We start from the raw sequence: 15,280 nt of genomic DNA on the forward strand, positions 1-15,280 counted from the left end.
CTTCTACTAGTTTGAGTGTATCTGGTTTGCTATGGAGGTACTTGATCCACTTGGACCAAAGCTTTGTACAGGGCAATAAGAATGGATCGATCGGCATTCTTCTACATGCTGACCTCCAGTTGAACCAGCACCATTTGTTGAAAATGCTATCTTTTTTCCATTGGATGGTTTTAGCTCCTTTGTCAAAGATCAAGTGACCATAGCTTTGCCCGTTCATTTCTGGGTCTTCAATTCTATTCCACTGATCTACCTGCCTGTCTCTCTACCACATCATACAGTTTTTATCACTATTGCTCTGTAACACTGCTTGAAGTCAGGGATGGTGATTTGCCCAGACATTCTTTTATTGTTGGGTATAGTTTTCGCTATCCTGGGATTTTTGCTATTCCAAATGAATTTGCAAATTGCTCTTTCTAACTCTATGAAGAATTGAGTTGGAATTTTGATGGGGATTGATTGAATCTATAGATTGCTTTTGACAAAATGGCCATTTTTATTATATTAATCCTGTCAATCCATGAGCATGGGCGATCTTTCCATCTTCTGAGATCTTGAATTTCTTTCTTCAGAGACTTGAAATTCTTGTCATACAAATCATTCACTTGCTTGGTTAGAGTCACACTGAGGTATTTTATATTATCTGGAATTATTGTGAAGGGTGTCATTTCCATAATTTCTTTCTCAGCCTGTTTATACTTTGAGTAGAGGAAAGCTACTGATTTGTTTAATTTTATACCCAGCCACTTTGCTGAAATTGTTTATTAGGCTTATTGGTTCTATAGTGGAACTTTTGGGGTCACTTAAGTATAGTATCATATCATCTGCAAATAGTGATATTTTGACTCCTTCTTTTCCAATATGTATCCATTTGACCTCCTTTTGTTATCTGATTGCTCTGGCTAGGATTTCGAGTACTATATTGAATAAGTAGGGAAAGAGTGGGCAGCCTTTTCTTGTCCCTGATTTTAGTGGGATTGTTTCAACTTTTTCTCCATTTAGTTTAATGTTAGCAACTGGTTTGCTGTATATTGCTTTTACTATGTTTAGGTATGGGCCTTGAATTTCTGATGTTTCCAAGACTTTTATGATGAAGGGGTGTTGAATTTTGCCAAATGCTTTCTCAGCACCTAATGAGATGATCATATGGTGTTTTTCTTTGAATTTGTTTACATAGTGCATTACTTTGATGGATTTCCATATATTGATCCATCTCTGCATTCCTGAAATGGAGCCTACTTAGTCATGGTGGATGATCGTTTTGATATGTTCTTGGATTCGGTTTGTAAGAATTTTATTGAGTATTTTGGCATCAATATTCATAAAGGAAATTGTGTGAAGTTCTCTTTCTTTGTTGGGTCTTTGTGTAGTTTGGGTATAAGAGTAATTGTGGCTTCATAGAAGGAATTGGGTAGTGCTTCGTCTGTTTCTATTTGGTGGAATAGTTTGGTCAGTATTGATATGAGGTCTTCTATGAAGGTCTGATAGAATTCTGCACTGAACCTATCTGGTTCTGGTCTATTTTTGGTTAGGAGACTTTTAATATCTGCTTCTATTTCTTTGGGAGTTGTGGGGTTGTTTAGATGGTTTATCTGTTCCTGATTTAACCTAGGTACCTGGTATTTGTCTAGAAAATGGTCCATTTCCTCCTGATTTTCCAGTTTTGTTGAATATAGGCATTTGTAGTAGAATCTGATGATTTTTTGAATTTCCTCAGATTCTGTTGTTATGTCTCTCTTTTCACTTTTGATTTTGTTAATTTGGATATTGTCTCTGTGCCCTCTAGTTAGTCTAGCTAAGGGTTTATCTATCTTGTTGATTTTCTCAAAGAACCAATTCCTGGTTTTGTTGATTCTTTGTATAGTTCTTTTCGTTTCTACTTGGTTGATTTCAGCCCTGAGTTTGATTATTTCCTGCCTTCCACTCCTCTTGAGTGTATTTGCTTCTTTTTGTTCTAGAGCCTTTAGGTGTGCTGTCAAGCTGCTAGTGTGTGCTCTCTCCTGCTTCTTTTTGGAGCCACTCAGAGCTATGATTTTTCCTCTTAGCATTCCTCTTATTGTGTCCCATAAACTTGGGTATGTTGTGTTTTCATTTTCATTAAATTCTAAAAAGTCTTTAATTTCTTTATTTTTTTCCTTGACAAGTTATCATTGAATAGAACATTGTTCAACTTCCATTTATATATTGGCTTTCTGTCATTTTTGTTGTTATTGAAGACCAGCCTTAGTCCATGGTGATCTGATAGAATGCATGGGATTATTTCAATCTTCTTGTATCTGTTGAGTCCTGTTTTGTGACTAATTATGTGGTCAATTTTGGAGAAGGTATCATGAGGTGCTGAGAAGAAGATATATCCTTTTGTTTTAGGATAAAATGTTCTATACATATCTGTTAAGTCCATTTTGTTCATAAATTCTGTTAGTTTCTCTATGTCTCTGTTTAATTTCTGTTTCCATGATCTGTCCATTGATGAGAGTGGCGTGTTGAAATCTCCTACTATTATTGTGTGAGGTGCAATGTGTGCTTTTAGCTTTAGTAATGTTTCTTTTATGTATGTAGGTGCCCTTGTATTTGGAGCATACATATTTAGGATTGAGAGTTCATCTTGTAGGGTTTTTTCCTTTGATGAATATGGGGTATCCTTCCTTATCTTTTTGATAACTTTTGGTTAAAATCGATTTTATTTGATATTAGAATGGCTAATCCAGCCTGTTTCTTTGGACCATTTGCTTGGAAAGTTGTTTTCCAGCCTTTTACTCTCAGGTAGTTTCTGTCTTTGTCTCTACGGTATGTTTCCTGTATGCGGCAAAATTCTGGGTCCTCTTTATGTATTCAGTCTGTTAGTCTATATCTTTTTATTGAGGAATTGAGTCCATTGATGTTAAGAGATATTAAGGAATAGTGATTTTTGCTTCCTTTTTTTGTTATCATTGTTAGAGGTGAAATTTTGCTTTTTCTAAGGTGTAGTCTCCCTCCTTGTGCTGGATATAGTAGCCTGGGCTGGCATGTGTGTTCTCTGAGGGTCTGTTGACATCTGCCCAGGATCTTCTGGCTTTCATAGTCTCTAGTGAGATGTCTGGTGTGATTCTGATAGGTCTGCCTTAATATGTTACTTGACCTTTTTCCCTTACTGCTTTTAAAATTCTTTCTTTGTTTTGTGCATTTGGTGTTTTGACTATTATGTGACAGGAGGAATTTCTTTTCTGGTCTACTCTGTTTGGAGTTCTGTAGGCTTATTGTATGTTCATGGGTATCTCTTTCTTTAGGTTAGGGAAGTTTTCTTACATAAGTTTGTTGAAGATATTCACTGGCCCTTTAAGTTAGGAGTCTTGACTCTCTTTTATATCTATTATTCTTAGGTTTGATCTTCTTATTGTGTCCTGGATTTCCTGGATGTTTTGTGCTAGGATCTTTTTCCATTATCTTTGATCGTTGTGTCAATGTTTTCTATGCTATCTTCTTCCCCTGCGATTCTCTCGTCTATCCCTTTTATTCTGTTGGTGATGCTTGTGTCTCTGACTCCTGATCTCTTTCCTAGATTTTCTATCTCCAGGGTTGTTTCCCTTTGTGCTTTCCTTATTGTTTCTATTTCCATTTTTAAATCCCAGATGGTTTTGTCTATTTCCTTTACCTGTTTGTGTGTGTGTGTGTGTGTGTGTGTGTGTGTGTGTGTGTGTGTGTTTTCCTGTAATTCTTTAAGGGATTCTTTAAGAGATTTTTGTGTTTCCTTTTTAAGGGCTTCTGTTTGTTTACTTGTATTGTCCTGTATTTCTTTTTGGGAATTATTTATGTCCTTCTTAAAGCCCTCCATTGTCACTATAAAATGTGATTTTAAATTTAAATCTTGCTGTTCTGGTGTGTTTGAATATCCAGTATTTGCTTTGGTGGGAGAACTGGTCTCTGATGATGCCAAGTAGTCTTGGTTTCTGTTGCTTAGGGTCCTGTGCTTGCCTCTTGCTATCAGGTTGTCTCTGGTGCTAGCTTGTCTTGCTGACTCTGAAAGTGGCTTGGCCCTTCTGCAGGCTTGTGTGTCCCCACTCCTGTAGACCTGTGTTCTTTCAGCTGGATCTGGGAACAGAGAGCTCTGCTCTCAGGTGTGTAGGTGCTCCTGGTGACTGACTTTCAGCTCTAGGTGTGGGCAGAAACCTAAAGGGTCCTGCCCCTGACTGCTCCTAGGTCCCTGTGCCCAGGGAGCACAGATGGCATTAGGAGATTTTCTCTTAGATCAGGAATGTGGGCAGAAAGTATTTGTCTCCTCTGGGTTCTCAGGAATGTCTGCACTTCTGAGGGTCTAGTTCTCTCCCCCATGGGATTTGGGTGCAGGGAGCTGTGGGATCAGTCACTTTTCCTATAATTAATTACTTTAGTTCTTAGTGTTATTGCAAGTTCAGTTCTGGGGGCAGCCAGAAATCAGCAGGTTCCTGCTGCTGACTGCTCCTATATTCCTGTATCCTGAGGCACAATGCAGTTTCCTCTTGGGCCAGGAATGTGGGCAGAAGTGATGGTCAGTCCTGTGGTCTCAGGATTGTCAGTACTTCTGGTAATTCAGCTCTCTCCCTCACGGGATTTGGGTACAGGGAGCTGTGGGATCAGTCGCTTTTCCTATAATTAATTACTTTAGTTCTTAGTGTTATTGCAAGTATACTTCTGAACGCATTAAAGGGTTTGGTTCTTAATGGCAGTGCCTGAGCATTAAATTGTATGTCTTAATTATCTTTCACAGTTTACAACAAGTTAGCAGCTTTTATAAGACTTGAATTTTATAGCTTCATTTCTGTTAGGTTTAACTTTACTAAGATAAAAATTTCTGAATTGAAGCACTTTTAGTATTTAAATAAAAGTTCAACTCATAAATACAGTCCACAGAGAGGCTGAGGACTCTCCTAATCCTTTCATAGCACACCATTACACAACATTACTCTTTCTTATATGATTCAGTAGATCAAAAAACCTAAATCTTAACAAAGTTAGCAAAGACGCAGAGACCAGGCATATAGTCTTAAACCTGAATAGGCCTTAGATAAAGAAAAACATTCTCTAAGTCACTGGTTCTTAACCTTTCCAATGCTGTAACTCTTCAACACACTTCTCCATGTAGTGGTGACTTCCAATCATAAAATCTTTCTCCTCACTATTTCACAATTGCAGTTTTTCAATGTGAACATCTGACATGTAGACAGTCTTACACTACCCCTGTGAAAGGGTCTTTTAGTCCCCAAAGGGTCATGACCCATAAGTTGAGAATCATTGCTCCAAGCTCTTTCCCAGTCTGCTTTTGCACGGTTTAGGTCATTGTCTTGATGCACCGTGAGATAAGAACATCCCAGTTTCTGGTGTTTAGTGTTTGGTGCTCATAGCTAGAACCATAACTCTTTAGTCTTTTATTCACTTTTTCTTTAAAGATCACATTTATAAACTTAAAATGTTCCATAACCTTACAAATTTAAATATTTTAAAAGTTGTTGTTTAAAAATATCCATTTTTTTAATTTAAAATTTCCTCTTAAAAAAGTATAAAAGCTTTCAACTGTGTGTTCCTGTAATATTAAAAATTAAAGTACCTCCTTCACGTCGAGAGGGAAGGAGCAGGCACACCCACAAACTCCAGCTTCTGTGCAAACAACTCAGCGTTCAGTGTCTGGGATTCACTCACACTCCTCTGGGCTTTGCGGAGGGCATCAGGTCTCCTCTCTGGACTGCGCTCAGAAGCATACACAGCTTGTCTTCTAGGACCCAGCCAGCTTCATTTCATTATGGCCTGTGTCTCTGGTGACTACCACGCAGCACCAGCATCTCCAAAACTGCTGGGGTACCCATTGCATCTGGCTTCTCTTCAGGAACTCCAACCCTGCCACACAGTGGCAAGCCTCAGCTGCTTTGCACAACTCCTGCATGCCTTGAAAACCAATCCCTGGGGGATTCTTTCTGTTGTTGTTGTACCGAGTTCCTTGGTTTTATTCATATATTAGCCAGGAGCAGAACTCTAGTTCCTACCTCATTACCTTCCCAGAAAGCTCCTTGTCTTTCTTATCCATGGGGTGGAAGATGGTAGACTTTTTCCACTAATGACTGAGGGCAGTGGTTTTTTTCCTTTCATTGGATTTTTTTTAAATTACATTTCAAATATTATCTCCTTTCCTGGTTTACCCTCCAGAAACCTGCTATCACATTCCCCCTCTTCCTGCTTCTATGAGGGTGCTCCCCTACCCACCCATTTACTACCTCCCACCTTCTCACTCCCATGTCCTGGCTCTGACATTTCCCTACACTGGGGCATGGAGCCTTGACAGGAACAAGGGCCTCTCCTCTATTAATGCGTGACAAGGCCATCTTCTGCTACATATGCAGCTAGAGCCATTGGTCCGTCCCTGTGTACTCTTTTGTTGGTGGTTTAGTCCCTGGGAGCTCGGGGGGGGGGTCTGGTTGGTTGATATTGATGTTCTTCCTATGGGGTTGCAAACCCCTTCAGCTCCTTCAACCCTTTGTCTAATTCTTGCATTGGGGATCCCATTCTCAGTTCAATGGTTGGCTGCAAGCATTTTCCTCTGTATTTGTCAGGTTCAGCAGAGCCTCTCAGAAGACAGCTATATCAGGTTCCTGTCAGCATGCATTTCTTAGCATTAACAATATTGTCTGGGTTTGGTGGCTGTATATGGAGTGGATCCCCCAGGCGGGGCAGTCTCTGTATGGCCTTTTTTTCAGTCTCTGCTCCAAACTTTGTCTCTATATTTCCTCCTTGTGAGTATTTTTGTTTTTCCTTCTAAGAAGGACAGGAGCATCCACATTTTGGTCTTCCTTCCTTTTGACTTCATGTGGTCTATGAATCGTAGCTTGGGTATTCTGAGTTTTGGGGCTATCCACTTATCAGTGAGTGCATACCAGGGGTGTTCTTTTGTGATTGGGTTACCTCACTCAGGATAATATTTTCTGGTTTCATCCATTTGTATAAGAATTTTATGAAGTTGTTTTTAATAGCTGAGTAGTATTCCATTCTGTAAATGTACCACATTTTCTGTATCCATTCCTCTGTTGAAGGGCATCTGGGTTCTTTCCAGCTTCTGGCTATTCTAAATAAAGCTGCTATGAGCATAGTAGAGCATGTGTCCTTGTTATATCTTGGAGCATCTTTTGAGTATATGCCCAGGAGAGGTTCCTCAGGTACTAGAGGAACCTCCAGACTGATTTCCGGAGTGGTTGTACCAGCTTGCAATCCCACCACTAATCAAGGAATGTTCTTCTTTCTCCACATCCTTACCAGCATCGGCTGCCATTTTTGATCTTAGCCATTCTGACTGGTGTGAGGTGAAATCTCAGGGTTGTTCTGATTTGCATTTCCCTGATGACTAAGGATGTTCAACATTTCTTTAGGTGCTTCTTGACCATTTGATATTCCTCAGTTGACAATTCTGTTTTTTTAGCTTTGTACCCCATTTTTTAAATATGGTTATTTGGTTCTCTGGAGTCTAACTTCTTGAGTTCTTTATATATATATTGGATATTAGCCCTCTATCAGATGTAGGATTGGTAAAGATCTTTTCCTAATCTGTTGGTTGCCATTTTGTCCTAATGACAGTGTGCTTTGCCTTTCAGAAGTTTTACCATTTTATTAGGTCCTATTTGTTGATTCTTGATCTTAGAGCATAAGCCATTGGTGTTGTGTTTAGGAAAATTTCCCCTGTGCCCATGTGTTCGAGGTTCTTCCCCACTTTCTCTTCAATTAGTTTCAGTGTATCTGTTTTTATGTGGAGGTCCTTGTTCCACTTGGACTTGAGCTTTGTCCAAGGAGACAAGAATGGATCAATTTGCATTCTTCTACATACTGACCACCAGTTGAACCATTTGTTGAAAATGCTGTCTTTTTTGCACTGGACAGTTTTAGATCCTTTGTCAAAGATCAAGTGACCATAGGTGTGTGGGTTCATTTCTGGGTCTTCAATTCTATTCCATTGATCTCTACCTGCCTGTCTCTGTGGCAATACCATATAGTTTTTATCACTATTCCTTGGTAATAGAGCTGGAGGTGAGGGATGGTGATTCCTCCTACCCAGGGGACTCTTAAGTTACAAAGTTTAGCTGCCAGTATGAGATACTTTATTGTATATGAATGCATGGGGGTGTGGCTTTAATATCTTATTAATCATGCATCATTTTAAACCCTACCTTTCACAAACCTTTTTTTTTATGGCTTTGTTTCCAGGACAGGAGTTATCATACATAAATTTATCCTAATCCAAAGAGTCTTCAAGACTTGTTATGCCTACATGTTTGGCCCACACCTTTAATCAAGATGGTAAAGTCACTTGACATCTTTCCTCCCCAACACTAACAAAAATGGCTGCCAGCCGCATGGCCACCTCTGTTCTGTTTTTGCAGCTGCTTCCTTTCTTCACAGAGCTTTCCAAAGCAGAAGGAAGAGGAAACTATAAAACAGAGCAATTTTTTTTTTTTTTTTAGCAAACTGAGCTGGAGGAAGGTGTCTCATTCCTGAGATAATCACAAGTGGGCAGAGTCCCTCTGGCAAACCTTTCTTCCCTGTCTGTAACTAAGGTTGTGCTCAACTCTTAAAATCCCTCACCTTGCTCTGCCAACTTGCAGCTCAAAATGCCCAGTAGGAGTGTCTTCTGAGCCTCATGAATTAACTGCTGGGCAGAGAGGAACAGGTTTATTGAAGTCGTCAAAACTGAAAGCAAGTGTTTGAACTGCAATGTGTCCTGCCGAGCGTTTTATGAATATGCAGAATCACACAGAAACTAGTGGAAGCCCAAAGGAGCTGCAGAAAAGCCTTCTTGAAAATTCCAGCCAATCCAATTCATTAAAACAGAACAGCCAATGGTGGCAGGCATTCCAACTCATTAAAACACACATAGGTTGTTAGAAACACTTGCAAACGGCACTTTTGAAAAATCGCTGTGTGTGTGTGTGTGTGTGTGTGTGTGTGTGTGTGTGTGTGTGTGTGTGTTCCATTTCTTTTCCTTTGTGCAAAGTTTTCAAGGGCCACACCAAAGTTCTCTCACAGGCATTTTCTCCAAAAGCTAGAAGGAAGTGTAGAGCAGTGTGCTGTGATTTCATTAAAATCGACTTTGGGTTCTGGGCATTCAAAAGGCATGTTTCCTTTCTCTTCTGGGTGATCAGTCTAATCTCCAAGATCCATTTACACATCTCAGTTTGATGGTCTCTACTCAGCACAGCCCATATGCTTGCTGATTTTGATGACAACGATTCTGCCTAAATTCCCTTATTTAGTTTTAATTTCCTAATTTTGTGTGTAGCTCTGAGTTTTTGTATTCGTGAACTGTGAATGATTCCCCCTTCTCTCATGCATCTTAATGAGATTCTGCCCTTCCTTCCCTGAGTTCTGCATTGCCCTAGTAGAAGAGTCACCTTGGAGTCAAGGGCTGGGGGTGTGGCTCAGTTGGTAGGGTGCTTGCCCAGCGTGTATGAAGCCCTGAATTTGATGCCCAGAACCTTATACACCATAAATGGAGCATGAGACTGCATGCCTCTCATGCTGGCAGGGGAGGCAGGGAGGGAGGAGGTTCAGGAGCTCAAGGTCATCCTTGGTGAACTGGCTACCTGGGCTGTGGACTTCCCGCATAAACCCTTCCACCCATTGTCATCTCCTTACTTGATGTTCAAGCCCCATCTTTCTTCATTTCCTAGGCTTTTCCAGATGTTAGTTAACCTTCAAGTCCTCAGGAAGCTTCTATTTCCATCCCTCATGTAGATCTAGACTGCTTTCTGACAAACAGAGAGAACGTGACTCCAGTGGAATACATTCCTGCTACCGTCTGTTGTTCAAGTTGCCTTGGATAAACCATATGGTCTGGTTGCCAGATAATTAGACCAGGTTGCCATCGATGTCTTCATATCTGTGTCTCATAGTTTACAAACACAGCCCCAGAGATCCATGCCCATTCGTTGTATGTGCCCTTCCTCCCTGACTGACCCTGAATGGATATAGGACTCGATATGGCCAGTGTGATATTGACAGATACGAACCCCCTTTCTGTCTTTTCTGAGCCTCTGTCACTGCTATGACGAGCACATTCTTGGGAGTGATGATTTAAAAGATAAATATCCCCACAGGCTTGTGTATTTGGACACTTGGCCCCCAGTTGGTGATGGTGTTTGAGGAGGGTATGGGAGCTTTAGGAGGCGCAGCCATCCTGGAGGAAGTGTGTCCTGGGAGCTGGGCTTTGGTGGTTTATAGCCTCACTGTATTTCCTGCTAACTCTGCTTCCTTCATACAAGGACATCAGCCAGTACCTTCTCCCTCTCCTGCTGCTGTAGCTTTACTGCCATTGTGGACTTTCCCTCTGAAACTGTAAACAAAGATACATTTTCATCTTTAAGTTGCTTTTGATCAAGGTGTTTATCACAGCAACAGAAAACTATCTACCAGGCTAGACCACTAATACCTGGGGAAGGAGACGTAGCTGAAGCAAAATCAAACCCAAGATGCCTTGGCTAAAATAGTCCTATTGTTTTGTATTGTCTTAAACCTTGACAACATAATGTCGCTTCTTAATGTGCTATTATTTTAGCAACAGATAACTGCTTTATCCTGGGAATGCCACTAAATTAATGTTTGCCTGTTTCTTGATATTGCAAGGACTGTGGAGGAGATACAGCTGCGTGAATGGAGGGGCCATGGCTGCACATGAGGGCCTGTCCATGGCTGCACACGAGGGCCTGTCAGCTAAGCTCGTTTCTTCTGAAATCTTGAAAGCTTTCTACCAAGCCAGGAAGCCCTGGAAGCTGAAGTCCTGAGATCTGAGTTGTCTCAGCTATTCTCTCTGTTCTTTTGGTGAAGTGCGGGCAGATCATGTGTTAATGGACAGCTCCAAGAGTCAATATAGTACTGGCCTCTGGTTTGCCCAGTGATGGAATCTAACATACTGCTAGAGCCTTGTAATATACATGGTGGTCTTTGGTGTGTGTGTGTGTGTGTGTGTGTGTGTGTGTGTGTGTGTGTGTATGTGTGAGTGTATGTGTGTGTGTATGTGTGTGTATGTGTGTATATGTGTATATGTGTGTGTATGTGTGTGTGTATGTGTGTGTATATGTGTATATATGTGTGTGTGTATGTGTGTATGTATGTGTGTATGTGTGTGTATATGTGTATATGTGTGTGTGTGTGTGTGTGTGTGTGTGTGTGTGTCTTAGGAGCTTCATGAGATGAACTGTACTGAGGCTTGTTGCCTGGCCAGGCCTGGAATTAAGTTTCTCAGTGGCTGGTCTTTTTAGATAGACTGGTTTTTTTCCAGTCTAATGTTACCTGTACTGTCTTGCAAAGCCTATATTCAGATACTTGATTCATAATCAGTTTGGATGGTCCTAAAAAGTCTCGCTCTTTCCCTCTCTTCCTCCCTCCCCTCTTCCTCTCCTCCCTTCCTCTTTTCCTCCTTCCCCCTCATTCTTTCTTTTTATTTTTTCCTTCTCTTCCTTTCTCATTTGTCTCTCCTCACCTGTCTCCTTTCTTTTAAACCTCTGTTTGTCTGTCTTTCTTTCCAGGGTCTTACATTGTAGACCTGGCTAGCCTTGGACTGGTGCCAAGCCTTAAGTCTTCCACGTGGCGGGATTATAGGAACAAACACCCACCCCTGACTTAAACCAGAAGTCATTTGAGGGACTGAATTTGTTGGGGATATGAATAACAGTCATGTTCTGTGTTTGAACAGCCCCTGAGTGAAGATTGGCTTCTAGTGAGTGTCCCTCCTTGTGTGTGTGTGTGTGTGTGTGTGTGTGTGTGTGTGTGTGATACACATGTGCGTGCATGTATATAAAGACATACAATCTCAACTCTTGTTTCAAAGGCACTGTCTACTTTGCTACTCTGTTTTTCTGAGCAGGGTTGGGACCTGCAGATTCTTTATTAGGCAAGGCATGTTGGCCATTTAGCCCCATTGGATCCACCTGTCTCCTCCTCCCCATATTTGTACGACAATGTTACGTTCTTTGTTTTTACTATAGATTCTAGGGGTAGAATTTAGATCCATGTGTTTGCAAGGCAAACACTCTTCCTATTGAGCCATCTCTGCACTCCGGTGTGTGCATTTCTAAAAGCATGGTTAAGGAATGGGAAAGAAGGGTTTGTGGCATGTATGCTTTATGACTCATAAATATTTACTGTCTGTTCACCAGCCTGTGGAAACCACACCTACCCCAGTCAGTCCGCTTGGATGTGAGGTACTGCTCAGTCACTCACTGGCCAAGCGACTTTGGGAAACTGACTTTGCATGATCTTCATCTGAAAAACAGAGTTTTACTAGCCTTCACTTCACAGGATTGCTGTGGAATTAATAAGTTTCTGAATGCTGAGTCTCAGGCCAGTGCCTGCCGCATGGTAAAAGCTGTAAATGGTCTCATTTGTCTGCCTGGTCACTGTGCAGATGGGTCTAAGCGTCTTTTGTTCTGCGTTGACTAAGAGGAGTGTTGCCATGCTGCCTCCAGCTTTGTTTAGTCCCGGGTGCACAGTGTGCTGTGTTCTCAGTCGCAGGGACAGGTGTGTGTGTGTGTGTGTGTGTGTGTGTGTGTGTGTGTGTGTATGCGTGTGTATGTGTGTGTATGTGTGTGTATATGTGTATGTGTGTGTATATGTGTGTGTATGTGTATATGTGTGTGTATGTGTGTATGCGTGTGTGTATGCGTGTGTGTGTATGTGTGTGTATGTGTGTGTATGTGTATGTGTATATGTGTGTATGTGTGTATATGTGTGTGTATGTGTGTGTATGTGTGTGTGTATATGTGTGTGTATGTGTGTGTATGTGTGTGTATGTGTGTGTATGTGTGTATGTGTGTGTATGTGTGTGTGTAGGTGTGAGTATGTGTGTGTATATGTGTATATGTGTGTGTATGTGTGTGTATGTGTGTGTATATGTGTATATGTGTGTGTGTGTGTAGGTACACAGATGCTATATGGAAATCCAGGCTGGCATGTGAACAACTAAACAGCAGGTGGAATGAGGTTTATTCTGGCTGCTCAAGTTCAGTGCGCAACTTAGCTGTCCCTGCTTTTCTTGAGCTCCTCTGGGAGCTTGCTTGGTTTCCTCACAAAGGAGGAGGCAGCAGCTGCTTCCAAGGTGTGTACCAGCAAGTCGCTTTCAGATGCCATCTTTGAGCAGCTGCTGGCACTCCTGAATACTGAGTCTCCAAGCTGGTCTGTCGGCTTGCTGAGCCGAGTGTGGAGAGCCAGGAAATAAAAATCACCCCTTCATTCTCTAAGTCACTCTTTCACTCCATCATTGTGATAAAGACACCTAAGAAGAGTAACATAGAAGAAAAATAGATTTTCTTCTGTTCATGGTTTCAGAGGACTCTGTCTACAGGTCCTTGGCAAGTCTTGGTGTGGACGTACCTGCAGAGGTCAGGGAGAGGGCACTGGATCCCTTGAAGCTAGAGTTACCTGGGAAAGCATCACAAGGGGCAGTGGGGCTTCCCTCGCTCCTGGCAGGGTGCAGTGAGAGAAGGCAAATTGAAGTGACCAGTAGCATCACATCATGACCCCCTTGGTGGAGCCCTCATGGGCCATTCACATCCCAGGAATCCCATCCATTGGTGGTCAAGTCCTTAGAGCCTTAGGAGAGCAGGTCACATTCAGACCATAAGAGTTGCTGCTGGGAGGTTCTGAACCAGCTCAAGGGGGCTGATTATGGACACTGTTGGCACTGTTACTGGCTGAGACTTAGACAGGTGTTTCTGTTAAGGCCATTAAACCTTCTCCTTTAAAAATTAAAAGAATCAATTCTTCTTAAAATTTTTCTCCTTTTTGAGAACTTCATATGGATAAATGAAATATAATTATTTGTAGCTTCCATTTACATCTACTGACTCACTTCATATCCCCACCAAGATCTCTTTCTCCCCACATTTATGTCTTTTGTTTTCGATAGCCCATTAAATGCAGATGGTCCTGCACATGTGTGTAGAGCTGTAGAATAAAATGTCTAAATCCTCCTCCTCCTTTCTCTCTCTCTCTCTCTCTCTCTCTCTCTCTCTCTCTCTCTCTCTCTCTCTCTCTGTGTGTGTGTGTGTGTGTGTGTACACCTGTGCCAGGTCACCCATGGACAGGTCACAGGACAAGTTTCAGGAGCCTGTTTTCTCCATCAACCATGTGGAGTTACCAGGCTTGGAGGCAGGCCCCATTATCTGCTGACCCATCTCCACAGAGCACCATTGAACCTTCTTAAGTTTCACCTTTTAAAACCTAGGAAACAGAAACAAGACTGGTCCTTCTCTCATGTGGCTAATGGGAGGATTACAGGACAGTACTGAAAACCTGAGGCTGGAAAATTATCTCCCGCAAGCTAAGACACTTCTCTGTGTTGTATATTTGTTTATATTGCCTCACTGGCTGTCCTGGAACTTGTGAAGACCAGGTTGACTATGAACTCACAAAGCTTTGCTGCCTCTGCCCCTCAAGTACGTATAAGGTGTGGGCAACCATTTAATTAACTATTTATTACTTAGTGTGGGGGGGGCTCACATAGCAAAGGGTAGTCTGGAACTCTCTATGAAGCTAAGGCTGACCTAGGATTGTTGAGGTTCCCACATTCATACTTCCAACCCAACCCCTTTCCCCTCAGAGTACTGAGATTTTAGGCACGCTCAAGTTATCCATCCTGGGAACAGACCCCAGGGCTACATGTATGCTAGGCCAGCACTCTACCAACTGACCTGCATCCCAGTCTTGATCAAGCTTTAAAACTATTTTTGAATGGCTGAGCAAAAGAAAGAGAAAATTGTTTCATAAAATAATGAAACTCTAAATCCAGTTTAGAGTTTCCATAGGTAAGAGTGTATGAAAACAGGTCCACTTAGTCCTTTATACATTGTCTATGGTGAGCTTCCTGTGAGAAGGTCAAAGGTGAGTTGTAAAGTATTGGGTTTTTCTATGCCTTCCTCATTCTCGAGTAATGACATGGGGGACTAATTTTTATTTACAATGCTTATGGTTTCAAGCTAGGTTTGCTCCCCAACTAGCTCTTAACTTACATTGCATATAGACACTATCCTTACAGTGATTGTGAGAGAGAATGTTTGGTTTTCAAAGCTAAAGGTTCTTTTCATTAAAAAAGGTTTTGTAAAATCATGTGTATGTATATATGCCTGTCTGTGAGTATACCCCATGTGCAGCAGTAGGGTCTGCAGAGGTAGAAGACATTGGATGCCCTGGCGCTGGGGTTGACAGGTGTTTGTAAGCTTCCTGGTTAGGTCTGAGAGCTGTGCTCTGCACTCATTACATAACTCCCTGACAGAATTATAACTAGTGACTGGTCTGCATG

This window comes from Rattus norvegicus, chromosome 10 (assembly GCF_021556685.1).
Source record: "Rattus norvegicus strain SHRSP/BbbUtx chromosome 10, alternate assembly SHRSP_T2T, whole genome shotgun sequence".
In the NCBI taxonomy this organism is placed as follows: Eukaryota; Metazoa; Chordata; class Mammalia; order Rodentia; family Muridae; genus Rattus; species Rattus norvegicus.